Below are 13964 nucleotides of genomic sequence, written 5' to 3'. Positions count from 1 at the left end.
AACCAACGCAAATCACCTATTTCAAATCAAAATTAGGTAATAAATACCTTAATTTTGTATTCATATAAAAGTATTTTCCTCCATGAAACCCAAAATAGGAGCATTAATATATTTTAGTCCATTTTCGATGTATGCGTAGGTGGTTATATAGGTACACCAATTTATTTGCCTAACTGTACTTCATTTTCCTTCCTTAAAATTTCTAGCCCCGACATGACATATTACAAGATTTGTTCTTCTTTATTTAGACATATTAATCTTTCTTTTTATAAAGATATTTTTATTCTGTTCTTATCTTTTTTTAGACCTACATTTTATGTATCAAGTTAATTAGGTACAAAAAAGGTTTCAGGCAAGTTGTATGCTTCATTTTTCTAAACCCTTTTGTTAGTCCGTTCTGATATACTCTCAAGTTTTTTTAATAAGATTGTTTATATTTTTAGACAAAGCTAGACTAATTGGCTACCCTTTTTAATTCTTAGGTCATTTTTCAGTTCTAAAAATAGAAATGGAACGTTCATTTCAGCAGCCCTCTCTGTGAAACTTGAACCTTATACGCGATCTCCAATTCAAAAAACAAAAAAAAAATGGCCTTTTTTAGAATCATTCGCTTAAATTTTACCAAATCGGTTCTCGAGTTTTAGCGAGACTAACGAACAGCAATTCATTTTTATACATAAATAGATTTATCAATATAAGAAATCGTTTGATATAACCTTAAGATTAGCAAGAAATTCCCAAGGAACAGAAATATAATATTTTGAAGGCCACATTGTAAGGTGAATGAATAATTAATAATATTGATTGTTATTGCAACAATTATTTATTTATATAGTAATAAAATAATAATATAACCGATACTGTCCTAGTATTAGGTAGTATCAGGGACAATTTAATAATAATTTTATATGAAACTACTATTTTCTTTACTTTTCTTTCTTAAAAAAAAAACGTTGTCCCACACTAGGATTTTCTCCCGTGTCGTGGGTACGTTTACAAACATACAAGTTCACATACACATGACACCCAGACCCGAAACAACAATTTGTGGATCACACTAAGAGTTGCTCCGTGCGGGAATCGAACCCACTACACGTTGAGTGGCAGCCGGTTGCCCAGCCACCGCGCCAACCGTGAAGTCAAATAAAATCTTTATAACAAATGTATTGTGATTGGTAGGTAGCATTGAGTTTGAAAGCCGGTATAAGCACAAGCTTCGCCCCCTATTTCGTGGAACTTATAACATAACTGGGGCAAAGTGGGTTTATATTTAATATGAAAATCTTTTCAAAGAAGACTGCATGGTTAGCGCGGTGGGTGGGCAACTGGCTGCCGTGCAAAATGTAGTGGTTTCGATTCCCGAACGCAGCAACTCTTTCTGTAATCCACAAATTGTTGTTTCGAGTCTGAGTGTGATGTGTATGAACTTGTATGTTTGTAAACGCACCCACGACACAGGAGAAAATCCTAATGTGGGGCAACGTTTTCTTTTTTTTTTAAATACATTTTCTAACTTGCAAAAATTTCAAATTACATACGAACTACTCACTAGACAGTCCGTGGCTACTACAATGCCATTATTTATTTTTTTTACGAAAAACTGTTACTGTTACTACAAAGCCACAAACTCGAAGCGTTCTAAAGAAGTTTGAGAACCAGAGCCGAATGAGTCACACGTTCGTTCAATCATATAAAAGAAATGATTTGTACAAATCGCGAATCCAGTACGTTTTACTCGATTGCTATGAGTGTGTACCGATCTTTATCGCGCGGTGTGTCTCGGACCTTACATGCTGTGATTACTTTAGTAATTTAATTTAACAAATATATCAGTGAGTGAAATTTTGTACCTGTATATTTAGGAAATATAGGTAAGTCTTTTAAGTATTTAATGTAGTCTTACTGCCGTTCTTACGCCCGAATACTGAAATGCTACTCCATTTTAAGTTGTACTTATATATCGTGCTATCTCTGTCATTTCATAAGGAATTGATAGGGACAGAATTAGTTTTTAGAGCGTCTTAAAATTGAGTAGCGTTTGAGTATTCGGACATTAGAGACATTTAATGATTACTTAAACTCGCAACGTCGTAACGTCACGCCTTTTTTATCCCCGAAGGGGTAGGCAGAGGTGCACATTACGGCACTTAATGCCGATATACAATGTATACCTACTTTTTCACCATTTGTGTTATAAGTCCCATGTAATAGGGGGTGAGCCTATTGCCATATACTGGGCACACTATTCCTTAGTAACGATTTAGTTCCAAAAACAATTGCGAATGCCCGGGTTAAGCAACCATTAAATGACTCTTAGTACGGCCGTAAGTTTTATGAAAAGAAATAGCAGTAACCTATGGAGTTTCTTGCTCGTTCTTCTCCATACGAAGCTACACTTTGTAACGAGCAAATTGTCTTCTCTAATAATGATCGATAACTGTCAATTTTTGTTGTGTTTTTAACCGACTTCCCAAAAAGGAGGAGGTTCTCAATTCGGCCGGTATGTTTTATTTTCTATCTATGTACACCGATTACGTCGTGGTTTATGGACCGATTTGCGTGATTCTTTTTTTGTTCGACGCGGATTAACTGAAATTTGTTGACTGTCAAAAGTGCTATTTTAACCGACTTTCAAAAAAGGCATGCATGTATGTTTTTCCTAGATTATCTTGGGATTGGTTATAGCGATTTTGATGCAGTTTTCATAAAAGTGTGTGTTTACACCTAACCTAGAAGCAACTATTAACCGACTTAAAAAAAATAAGGTTGTAGTCCATTTTCGTGCCTCTTTGGTCGCATGATTGCAAGTGCGACTGCCGGGCAAGGGATCTCGGGTTCGATTCTCGGATCGGACAAACATTACTGGGCTTATTTCGGATTTTCGAAAATATCTCAGTAGTATCAGGGAGTCTGGAATTGTGCCTATTATGGCAATAGGCTCACCCCCTATTACATGGGTCTTTAGGGAACAGCGAGTAAAGTTCCCTAAGCAAAGGAGGATCCTCCGACCAGGCGAGGTGATCAGCCTGGCGGGCTTTCTGCCCAACTGTTGTTCGTTGGGATTTTCTATCCGTGTTAATTCGCATGTAAACTTCATATGTGCGATGCAGGATATTTGTGACGTCATCCGTTGATTTGCTCGTCGATAGTCTATGTGCGACTTCTGTCATCTGTCACTTGTCAGAGTGTCGCCACATCACTCCCCCCCAAGACCGGAGGTCGATCCTGTTGAGACGGCTGTCGATGCTTGAGATGAGCGGTGCCAGAGCCAGTGTAGGAATTCCCTAGTTCCAGTGAGTCGGAACTGTGCCGCTGAATGCCCAGTGAGTCGGGTGAGCGGTGCAGGGTGATACTCCAGTGAGTCGGAGTAGTGAAGCTCGCAGTGTCCCACGGTGAGTCGGGGAATAGATGCTGCGAGGGTAGGTGCGTAATGGCTAGCGTCTGACGGGAGGAAGTCGTCCTCAGGACCGTGTGCAGAGTGCTGTGCCTAGACGCTGATGAGGCCGTAGGGAAGAACCAGGCTGCATATCTTCGATGTAGCGTGTGGTGGTCCCTGATGAGGCCGAGGATGCTGGTTGGCTGCGACTTGATTACCGCTCAGCGGAGAAGTGATGGGTGAGGGAGATGGCGATAAGGATGACGGTGCTGATCGACTCCGTGAAGGTTGGTTTCAATCACGTCGGGGGTCACCACTTTAGGGAACAGAGAGTAAAGTTCCCTAAGAAAAGGAGGATCCTCCGACCAGGCGAGGTGATCATGCCTGGCGGGCTTTCTGCCCAACTGTTGTTCGTTGGGATTTTCTATCCGTGTTAATTCGCATGTAAACTTCATATGTGCGATGCAGGATATTTGTGACGTCATCCGTTGATTTGCTCGTCGATAGTCTATGTGCGACTTCTGTCATCTGTCACTTGTCACTTGTCAGAGTGTCGCCACAGGTCTTATAACACAAATGGTGAAAAGTGTATGTACATTGCACAGTGGCATTACGTGCCGTAATATGCAGGTGCACCTATGCCTTCGGGCATAAAAGGCGTGACGTTGCACATAAAAATTTGTGCATGTAATCAATCAATCAGTAATCTAAGTTAAAATAAAAATAAAACTTTAATCAGTCCATTTTCTAATTTGTTTGGACACGTATAGGTACATTTACCTTAATAACTGTCAGTCAGGTTAGTAACTAGTGTCTGGCTGAATATTCTTAAAGGAAGGTCACAGGCTAACTATCTAAAATAACATTACATCATCGAGAAACCTGACACGCTGGTGAAATTAATTATTAGGTAGATACTACCAGCGGTAAGTCCCCTCTTTGAGGAGTAGCTTGGGAGGCGCTACGGCATCCTCAAATGTCGCGAGAGACACTCCGGCCGTCGGGGATCACGCGACGAGTTCTGGCCACTGTAAGTGCGGGTCAGCGGACCAGAACCAGACCGATGCTTGCGGCTCGTCGCGTTCCACACATGCCTCAAAGAGCCATCAGACCACCACAGATGGGGCCTAGTAGGGCTGATATCGAACCGGAGCTGCGGACTGCCTAACGGGCTACCGGGGCTCCAGCTCGATAAGCAGGATAAGGAACGGGGTGGTTTTTAGTCAGTAAGAGTCTGACACTCCCTCCCACCTCGCCCAAGGTGGGAGAAGTCATTGGATGATTATCCCCCCTCAAAAAAAAAAACTTTGTGCCCTGCATGGGCTGAGTACCGCCGTGTCTTCAGGGATATGATTGGCAACGGCGACCTCACGTGTCCGGCATATGGTTCAGGTCATGGTGCGGAGCGAAGGGGACTGGAATTCCGTCACTTCCTTCTGCGAAGCAGTCAGGCTAGCTAAGGAGGAGGTGGGGCGCATGAGAGAACGAACCTCCTCACGCCCCACGGGAGAGACACTCCGTGACGAGTGACGATCCCCGGCCACAGTAAGTGCGGGTCTGCGGACCAGAACCAGACCCATGCATGCGGGGTATCACGTTCCACACATGCCTCAAAGAGCCATCAGACCACCACAGATGGCTCAGTAGAGCTGATGACCCGGAGCTGCGGACTACCTAGCGGGTTACCGGGGCTCCGGCTCCAAAAGCAGGAGTCGGAACGGGGTAGTTTTTAGTCAGTAAGAGTCTGACTCCCTCTCGCCTCGCTCAGGATGGGAGAAATCAATGGAAGATTCTCCCTCCTCAAAAAAAGCAAGGTCACTTTTACGACCAAACCTCATCAAAATCAATTCAGTCGTTTAAGTGTGAGATCTTCACAAACAAATTCAATTTCGTATGTAATTCTTTTTATTCATATCAGTTCGGATTGGAGTACCTGTGTGTTGAGTGTATATTTAGCAAATCATCGTATTTTATTGATTAAAGGGTCTCGCACTTGAAGTTTTATTTTACGTTTTTTGTACATCAGGTGTGCTACTCGTAACTTCTTAAGTGATAACTGAAGGAGCGTTGTTTAAAGGTATTTTGATTTTAATCACACTAGCAGCGAATCGAGCTGCGGACTACCTAGCGGGTTTACCGGGGCTCCGGCTCGTAAAGCAGGAGAAGGAACGGGGTGGTTTTTAGTCAGTAAGAGTCTAACAGTTCCTCTCGCCTTGCCCGAGGCGGGAGAAGTCATTTGATGATTTTCTCGTCTTAAAAAAACACTAGGATTTTCTCCTGTGTCGTGGGTGCGTTTACAAACATACAAGTTCACATACACATCACAACCAGACCCAAAACAACAATGTGTGGATCACACAAACAGTTGCTCCATCGAACCCGCTACACGTTGCTCGGCAGCCAGTTGCCCAACCACAGCATCAACCGGATATATAACAAGGATATCCTGTGTATTGTTATCTACTGTTGGTTTTAAAATCTCCCAAACAGTTTCCTTAGATAAACAAACCTTTATATAGCAGTTCCGATTATATTTGATCAATGAATGAATAAATATACGAATCGGAACTATTTCACGTAAACATTCAATTTTCTGTGTGTCGTAACTATAGCGGTCCGGATCTGATGTAATATAATAGCGTTATTGATAGATCAGTGATCCTATGGCGAAATTTTTTTGATAGAAATATTTTATTATGATTTCTATTATTATCATTAAACGGTCTTTTTTAGCTTGCACTGTTTGGTTTTTTTATGGAATAAGCCGGTAAACGAGCAGACGTATCACCTGATGGTAAGCAATCGAAAACCAGAGGCGTTACAAGTGCGTTGCCGGCCTTTTGACGGTTAGGAATTCCAGGGTTGTTGGGAAATTGGGGATTGGGAAGATTAAGAGGGGGGTAATTGGGCCTTCAGTAACCTCACACACCCAACGAAACATAACGCAAGCGTTGTTTCACATCATTTTTCTCTGAGGCCGTGGTATCACTCCGATCGAGCCGGCCCATTCAACGATCTGACATTTGGTATCTTAATGATCATATAAAATAATCAATTTGTTTTCGTGGTAGGCTCGACCCCTTTTCATGAGACTTAAATTTTACATTTAGAAGCAGGTTTTAGTATATTAACCGACTTCAAAAAGAGGAGGATGCAGTCGGTTTATTTTAACATAGTTTATTGAAAATAATTTGTAACATTAATTAAATACGTCGACCTCTACCTACACTACCAAATACTTAATAAAAGATATATGCCTACGTGATACTATAGCTATGTACGTCTTACATAATAAAAATAGGTCATTCACACCCAAAAAAATGGCCACCTCTATAAATAGAAGGCCTTGTCAAGATCCACGTGTTAAGCTGTCCCAGTAACACAGAACAACGATTTACAGCACATCAAGATATACCCTTTCCTTCAACACATTTGCAACTTTACTCCATTGTTGTTAAGGTTAAAAATCTACTGAAGATATTGGACAGTTTGCAGTAAATAGGTCCAACCGAAAAACAATTGCACATCAAGATATTCTTTTTTCCTTTAAAACATTAGCAACTTTACTACATTGTTGTTAAGGTTAAAAATCAATTGTAGTTTGAAATACAATAGTTTCCTTATCACCAAAAAAGAATTGCACGTCAAGGTATTCTTTTTTCTTCAGTACATTTGCAACCTTACGGCCATGTGACATTATGGTTGAAAATTGATTGAAGATAGTTGGTTGTTAAGGATAGCTTGTTGTGCTGTTTCATTCATGGTTTGGCTGATGCAATAAGTACGGTGTGTGAATCAGTTTTGTTAGGAGTAGGCATGATAATAGGGACTGATAAAAATGGGATTGCCTTCAACACATGACTCGTCCATTTAAAGAATTAATTGAGATAAAATTATGCGACGTAATGTCGGAGTAAATGTGGGAGAGCCATGCTTCGTTACGAATGGGCCGGCTCAACCGAAGTGATACCACGGCCTCACAGAAAACCGACGTGAAACAACGCTTGCGTTGTGTATTGTTGTGTGAGTGAGGTTACCGGAGGCCCAATTACCCCTTTTCCAATCTTTCCAATCCCCGATTCTCCAACAACCCATAAATTCCTAACCCCCAAAAGACCAGCAACGCACTTGTAACGCCTTTGGTGTTTTGGGTGTCAATGGGTGGCGGCGATTTCTTACCATCAGGTGTTTCGACTGCTCGTTTACCGGCTATCACTTCGGTTGAACCGGCCCATTAGTGCCAACACATAACTCTTCCACACTTAAAATAAGACAAAAATTAAATAACCCTTCTTCGAACGCAGTAATAAGCTAAAACGATCTGAAATAATTAATCATTATAATATTTATTTTGCAAATAGGTTACAATATAACTCTTTTACACGTCAATCTCTTAAATAACTAGATGAGGCCGCATACAAATCCATTTGTCAATAAACCACTGTTCCTGAAAAAGAAAAAATAACAAATCAGCTATTTTTATTTGTGCTCAATGAAATTAGACGCCATTTTGTAGTCACGTGACATAGCGCGACTCTCCCCATAGACAATCACGTCTGTCGTAGTGCCCCCATTCTCATTCGCTGATGCAATAGACAATACGCATGCATCAGCGGTTAACTTTTTTTTAACTCAAATATGCGTGGCATTGCATAATCGATTCTATTTTGATTTAGTCAAAGTGCATTTTTATTAAGCAGCGTTTAATATTTGTGTTGGTTTGGCCGTGATAAATAAAATTGTGAGAATATTATAGTAAAACTAGCGGACCCGACAGACGTTGTCCTGTCTACACGTTAATTTGAAAATTTTATTCTTTTTTTAATAAGCTAAAACATTCTGGACCTTTTTGATGAAAATTATTATTCAAATGTTATGACAATATCTAACGTCATTAATATTTGACACTGCGATGGTAGCGCCGTCTGTTGGATCCGATGTAAAACATTCCAAAATCAACAACTACTAATAAATTAAAAATTAATTAAAAAAACATTGTCCAGCGGACAAAATTGTGAATCTAAACCATTCTCAGATCCTCTTGAACACACACAAAAAGTTTCATCAAAATCCGTCTAGTCGTTTAAGAGGAGTTCAGTGACATACACACGTACAGAAGAATTATATATATAAAGATTGAATATTTTAAAATTTACTGAGTCTCGAGTTATCAGTGGTTTATGATAACATAAATGTTCATTTTCGTACTTTACAAGTAGAGTTTGACGATTAATAATGACAGAAGAATTTGTGTCCTTTTTTGAGGGGGAGAGGGTATATAATCTAATGGCTTCTCCCGCCTAGTGTGAGACGAGACTCCAGAGCAGGGCTATGTAGAGGACTCGATATCCCTTATCGGGGCTGAATGTGGTCACGGTGGTTTTAATGAGGAAAAATCCCCACTTCCTAGTCTTTCACCCCAAAAAGCTAGGCGCCTTTTGGAGACTTCCGTCATTAAAAAAAAAGGTGAAACGAGAGCGAAGAAGTTATGTCGTACAATGTAGATTATTTTATGCAATCTGCAGTCAACATAATAATAACACAATCTGGATTCCTAACAAAAGTTAAATTTATCCACAATACGAAACCAACTAAACAAATCAAATCATCTTTATTGTGGACTGGACACTCTTTACAAATATGGCATTATACGGCATCATGATGCCTACCTTGCCATTTTTGTAAAGAGTGTTCAAACTAGCTCAAAGAGAATAATGCACTCTTTGGCTTATGTACTTCGATTTGACAGCCAAGATGATAACAAATATGTGGTTTAAATAAAGTCATAACAGGTTTCCCCATACGGTATAAATCATAATCATAGTTTATTATTACAACATCGCAAATTTAATTCCAACAACTACCAAAGACCCTCTTATCTCAAGCCTATCCTCATTCCCATCAAGGAAGGAAGATTGCCAAAGGAAATAGTAGGAAGCCATTAAAATCGGATGACATGAGCTGATCTCCCTCCACATTCCTTCGTCTGTCGTAACGTAATGTCCTCTCGACTGATGCAATACGAACACCAGTTTACATATCAAGCTATACACAACCAATATAAGCTGATCTTTGAATGTGTCTAAAGTACATATAAAGCGAGGCCAAAATAAACTGGTTGTTATAGTTGGATATGGACAGCTTTTCAAGCTATACAAAACCAATATAAGCTGATCTTTGAATGTGCCTAAAGTTCATATAAAGCGAGACCATGATAAACTGGTTGTTATAGTTGGATATGGACAGTTATCAAGCTATACATAACCAATATAAGCTGATCTTTGAATGTGTCTAAAGATCGTGTAAAGCGAGACCAAAATAAACTGGTTGTTATAGTTGGATATGGACTTCACCTTATCAAGCTATACATATCCAATATAAGCTGATCTGTGAATGTGGCTATAGTTCATATAAAGCGAAGCCATGATATACTGGTTGTTAGTTGGATATGTAAGCGTGTGTGCTATGCAAGTATCAGCATTTTTTGTTGCAGCTAGACTAGTATACTAGACATTCTGTATAACGTACCGTATAGTATCTAGGTCAAATCGTGTATAAAAAAATAAATGTGTAAAAAATAATACACATTTTTTTTAAGAACAGTTTTAATGAATAAAATTAAAGGTTAAATGATATTTATTTTGCAAATAGGTTACAATGTACTTAACTCTTTTACAAATACACGTCAATCTCTTAAATAACTAGATGAGGCCATTTTTAAAGATAAAGATAAAGAGAGTTTATTTGCAAATATGGGCTATTACAATATAATGTGGTGTTTAGTTACATTGCGAGCTCAGCCAATATTTTACCAGGAGGCATGCAAATATAAATTAACAAATTAGAAAAGTTCAAATTGAAGTTGAAATAAAGTCAGAATTAAAAAAAAATCTGTTGAACACGTGTCTTAAATAAATATGACCGAATAATCAGTAAAAAAAATTAAACACGTGTTTTAAACAATTTAATCAGTAAAAAAATGTATAAAAACGTGTTCGACACATATTATTATTGAGTAAAAAAAAAATACTACGCGCAATGTCTTTGTTGGGATTACTTAGCTTTTCATAGTCAAAATCAAAGTCAAAGCATTTATTTGATTAATCCTAAATTAGGCACTTTTGAAACGTCAAATTGAATTGTCCGTCAGTCTGTCTGTCAGTGAAGCTAGGCGCCCGTTCCAAAGTGTAGCTTCGAATGGAGAAGAACGAGCAAGAAACTCCATTTGTAGTCAAGTCATTCATCCAACATTATTGTAAAAAATATAACCAGCCATTCTTCAAATTATCTAAATTCCTACAATGACTACAACAATAGTATTCATTCATGAACATAGTTACGATGTAACATTTCCGGAGCTCGGTCAAGGCCGGAGATAAGGACATTGTTACTGAGGGGTCACAGGTTCATTGCTTGCCTGTTGAAACTAGGCTAACTTGATTTTAACACTAGATTTATAGCATCACGCCATTTTCACGCCATAATTTTCTTCTCCTCTAATAACATCTTCTGATTTGTTTCGTTGCGGGATCCAAGACAATCATTCATTTCCCTGGGACGCGCCGGACTTCAATGTTCCGGTGTTTTCATGTTTGTATCTACTGTAGATTCTGGCTTACAGGAGTTGCAGCGGTATGGGAGGTTGTGGCGGGCTTGTCCCAATAAAAAAAGCATCACGCCATTTTCTTTAACACATTGAACGCCATAGGGAGTAGAAGCGACCGGCGCTAGCGGAGGATTTGTCTTCAACAGTTTTCTATTGGCAGGCAAAGAATAAAGTAAGAAAGAAGGATTTTGCGAAAGTATCTACATAAAAAAGTTAACTGTTAACTTCTATCTAGAAGATAACACTGATTAAATGCCATAGGGGTAAAAGTGACCGGCGCTAGCGGATGATTTGCCTTCAATATTTTTTTGTTAGCAGTCAAAGCATTGTAAATGTCTAAAACGTTGCCCGAAGTAGTAGACAGAGATTAAACCCAATAGCTCCTTGTCTGATATTGAACAAAACTCTTTACAATATTAGTAAGTTCATATATCAATATCCTATAAGTGGCCACTGCTGATCAAAGGCCTCTTCTCAAATGGAGAAGGTTTAAGCATTAATCACCACCCTCGCTCATACTTAACCCCCGAAAGGCCGACAACACACTTGTAACGCCTCTAGTATTTCAGGTGTCTATGGGCGGCCTATTGCTTACCACTAGGTGATCCGTCTGCTCGTTTACTGTCTAATACGTAAAAAAAAAAACAGTAATTCAGGAACTACTTAAAAGCTAAATTAGAATAATTAACAAATCTAATTACTTTTGATGAAACACTGAAATTAATTTAACAACATTTTCTTCAGTAACTCACAGTTCCTATGCCGGAAATAGAACCCGGGACAAATTGTACTTTTTATTTTATTTTAATGATTTAATTAAGAGGGATGTCGTCTCATTATTAATAACGCTTGTTACTTTAATAAATTATGTAAATTAGACTTTCAGGATATTTCAGTATTTCAGAAACTCGTGCTGAAATTGTTACTGGGTGTATTACTTTTTTTAAAGGCGAAAAGTCATCCAATAACTTTGATTTGAACATTAAATCCTATATCGTATGATATATTTCGTAACGCCAGTTCAAAAAGGATGTAAGCGCGCGGTCCAGTCGTGGGCACCGTGCTTACAGCCTTTTTTGTTTTCAAAGCAAAAACGCCGTGCCGTTTATTTGTACGAAAACCCTAATACCCAATTTTAACTAGAATATCCCAATAATAGTCCCTTATAATCTTTATAATTGAAAATTCTTTTAATAGTATCCAAATGTCCAGTCAAAAATGGACCCGTTAAATCGCTTGAGTAAACCAAATTAACTTATAATCCGACTCCTAAAGAATTTTCTTGACACATAATTCACAAAATACCATTAAAAATAGCCCAAGTAGGTAATTAGGTACTCACACATAAAGCTATACAAAACCAGTATAAACTGACCGTCGAATGTGTGGAAAGATCATACAAAGCGGGACCATGATAAACTGGTTTATAATAGTTTAGTGTCCCCGAGTTTACCGACAGAACACAAGAGATTATCGACCTAACCCCAAAGGGAATTAAGTTCAAAGTGTTCTGAAGATTGGTATATCTTGATGTGCGGTTTGACCTGTCACTTTGATTCGCCCACATAAGCTTTCATTTAGATAATAGAAACATTAACTTGTGTCTTACAATAAAGCTAATAATGCTAATAATAGACCTTTTATTATCCTTCAGGTCAGTAGTTACACGAGGTTAAGCAACGCTTACCGAGGTTCATTTGTTGATTGGTTACCATTCTTACAAATGCAGCATGAAAATTATAATCTTCATAATAAAATCATTGAATTGTATGACTTACTCGTGTAAGGTGACATTCTTTACTCAACCAGTTTCAAATTACGTCAGGGGTCTATAAGTTTGGGGAGTTTAAAGTGTGGGAGAGCCATACTTCAGCATAAATGGGCCGGCTCGACCGGAATGATACCATGGCCTCACAGAAAACTGACGTGAAAAACGGCGTTTCAAGTGCGTTGCCGGCCTTTTGGGGCGAGGATTTTAAGGGTTGTTAGGGAATCGGAAAAATTGGCAAGGTCATTGGGCCTCCGGTAACCTCACTCACACAGCGAAACACAACTCAAGCGTTGTTTCACGTCGGTTTTCTGCTCAGCCGTGGTATCACTCCGGTCTAGCCGACCCATTCGTGCCGAAACATGGCTCTCCCACACTTAAAACAATCTTTCCTAATCAGAAATAGTCAACTTAAAAATAACTGAAACATCACCATTCATAATTTCTTTTAAGCAATTGAAGATTTTTTCCCTAAAATCCAGGAGATAACCGTAAGACCATGAACTATGCAATGATAATTATCATGCGGTTATCAATTATAATTGATAACCGCACGCGTGCTCTCTTATCAGTTAACGTCACAATTACATAGTTTCGACTGAGGTCCAAAAGTTAACTGTGATTTATTACAGTTTATTTTTTACTAGCTACTTCCGCGCGGTTTCACCCGCTCTGCTTGGCTCCTATTGGTCATGGCGTGATGTTTTATAGCCTATAGCCTTCCTCGATAAATGCACTATCCAACATAAAAATAATAATTCAAATCAGATCAGTAGTTCCGGAGATTAGCGCGTTCAAACAAACAAACTCTTCAGCTTTATAAAATTAGTAGTAGTATAGATAAAACATTACCCCACACTAAATTTTTCTCCTATGTCGGGGGTGCGATTAAAAACATACAAGTTCACATACATATGACACCCAGACCCAAAATAACAATTTATGAATCACACAAAGAGTTGCTCCGTGCGGGAATTGAGCCCGCTACCCAGTCAACGCGCCAATCGGTATTTAAAAAAAGTTTTATTCACAATTTCTTTAATCCTAAAAACGCAATTTTAATAAAACAAATTAGTATTTAAAAACTGCAAGTCATGACAAGTCTAAAGGTCAAATCCCGGTCCAAGAGATCACTAGAAAAAAACCCAACGTCTTCATTGACGCAAATTGCAGAAAAAGTAGGTATATACATAGTACCTATGTATATGTACATA

General features: G+C 38.8%; 1 protein-coding gene and 1 long non-coding RNA gene across 5 annotated transcripts in view; both read left to right on the top strand.

The window, feature by feature from the left end:
- LOC126911656 (uncharacterized) overlaps positions 1-13964 on the top strand; it is a 229375-nt gene that overhangs the window by 180547 nt on the left and 34864 nt on the right. The gene's annotated exons all lie outside the window — the stretch shown is intronic.
- Positions 1-13964, top strand: part of LOC118276861 (neural/ectodermal development factor IMP-L2) — an 85694-nt gene that overhangs the window by 36866 nt on the left and 34864 nt on the right. The window contains exon 1 of one of the 4 annotated variants that reach the window (XM_050699969.1): positions 1724-1871. The exons of the other annotated variants lie outside the window; for them this stretch is intronic. The gene's annotated coding sequence lies outside the window, so the exon portion shown is untranslated. Of the gene's footprint in view, positions 1-1723; positions 1872-13964 lie in introns of those variants that run through there. 4 annotated transcript variants of the gene reach the window in all.

The sequence above is a fragment of the Spodoptera frugiperda genome, chromosome 17, assembly GCF_023101765.2.
Source record: "Spodoptera frugiperda isolate SF20-4 chromosome 17, AGI-APGP_CSIRO_Sfru_2.0, whole genome shotgun sequence".
NCBI classification, from domain to species: domain Eukaryota; kingdom Metazoa; phylum Arthropoda; class Insecta; order Lepidoptera; family Noctuidae; genus Spodoptera; species Spodoptera frugiperda.
Note: the sequence above shows the minus strand (reverse complement) of the source record. Positions and strands in the feature narration are given on the sequence as shown.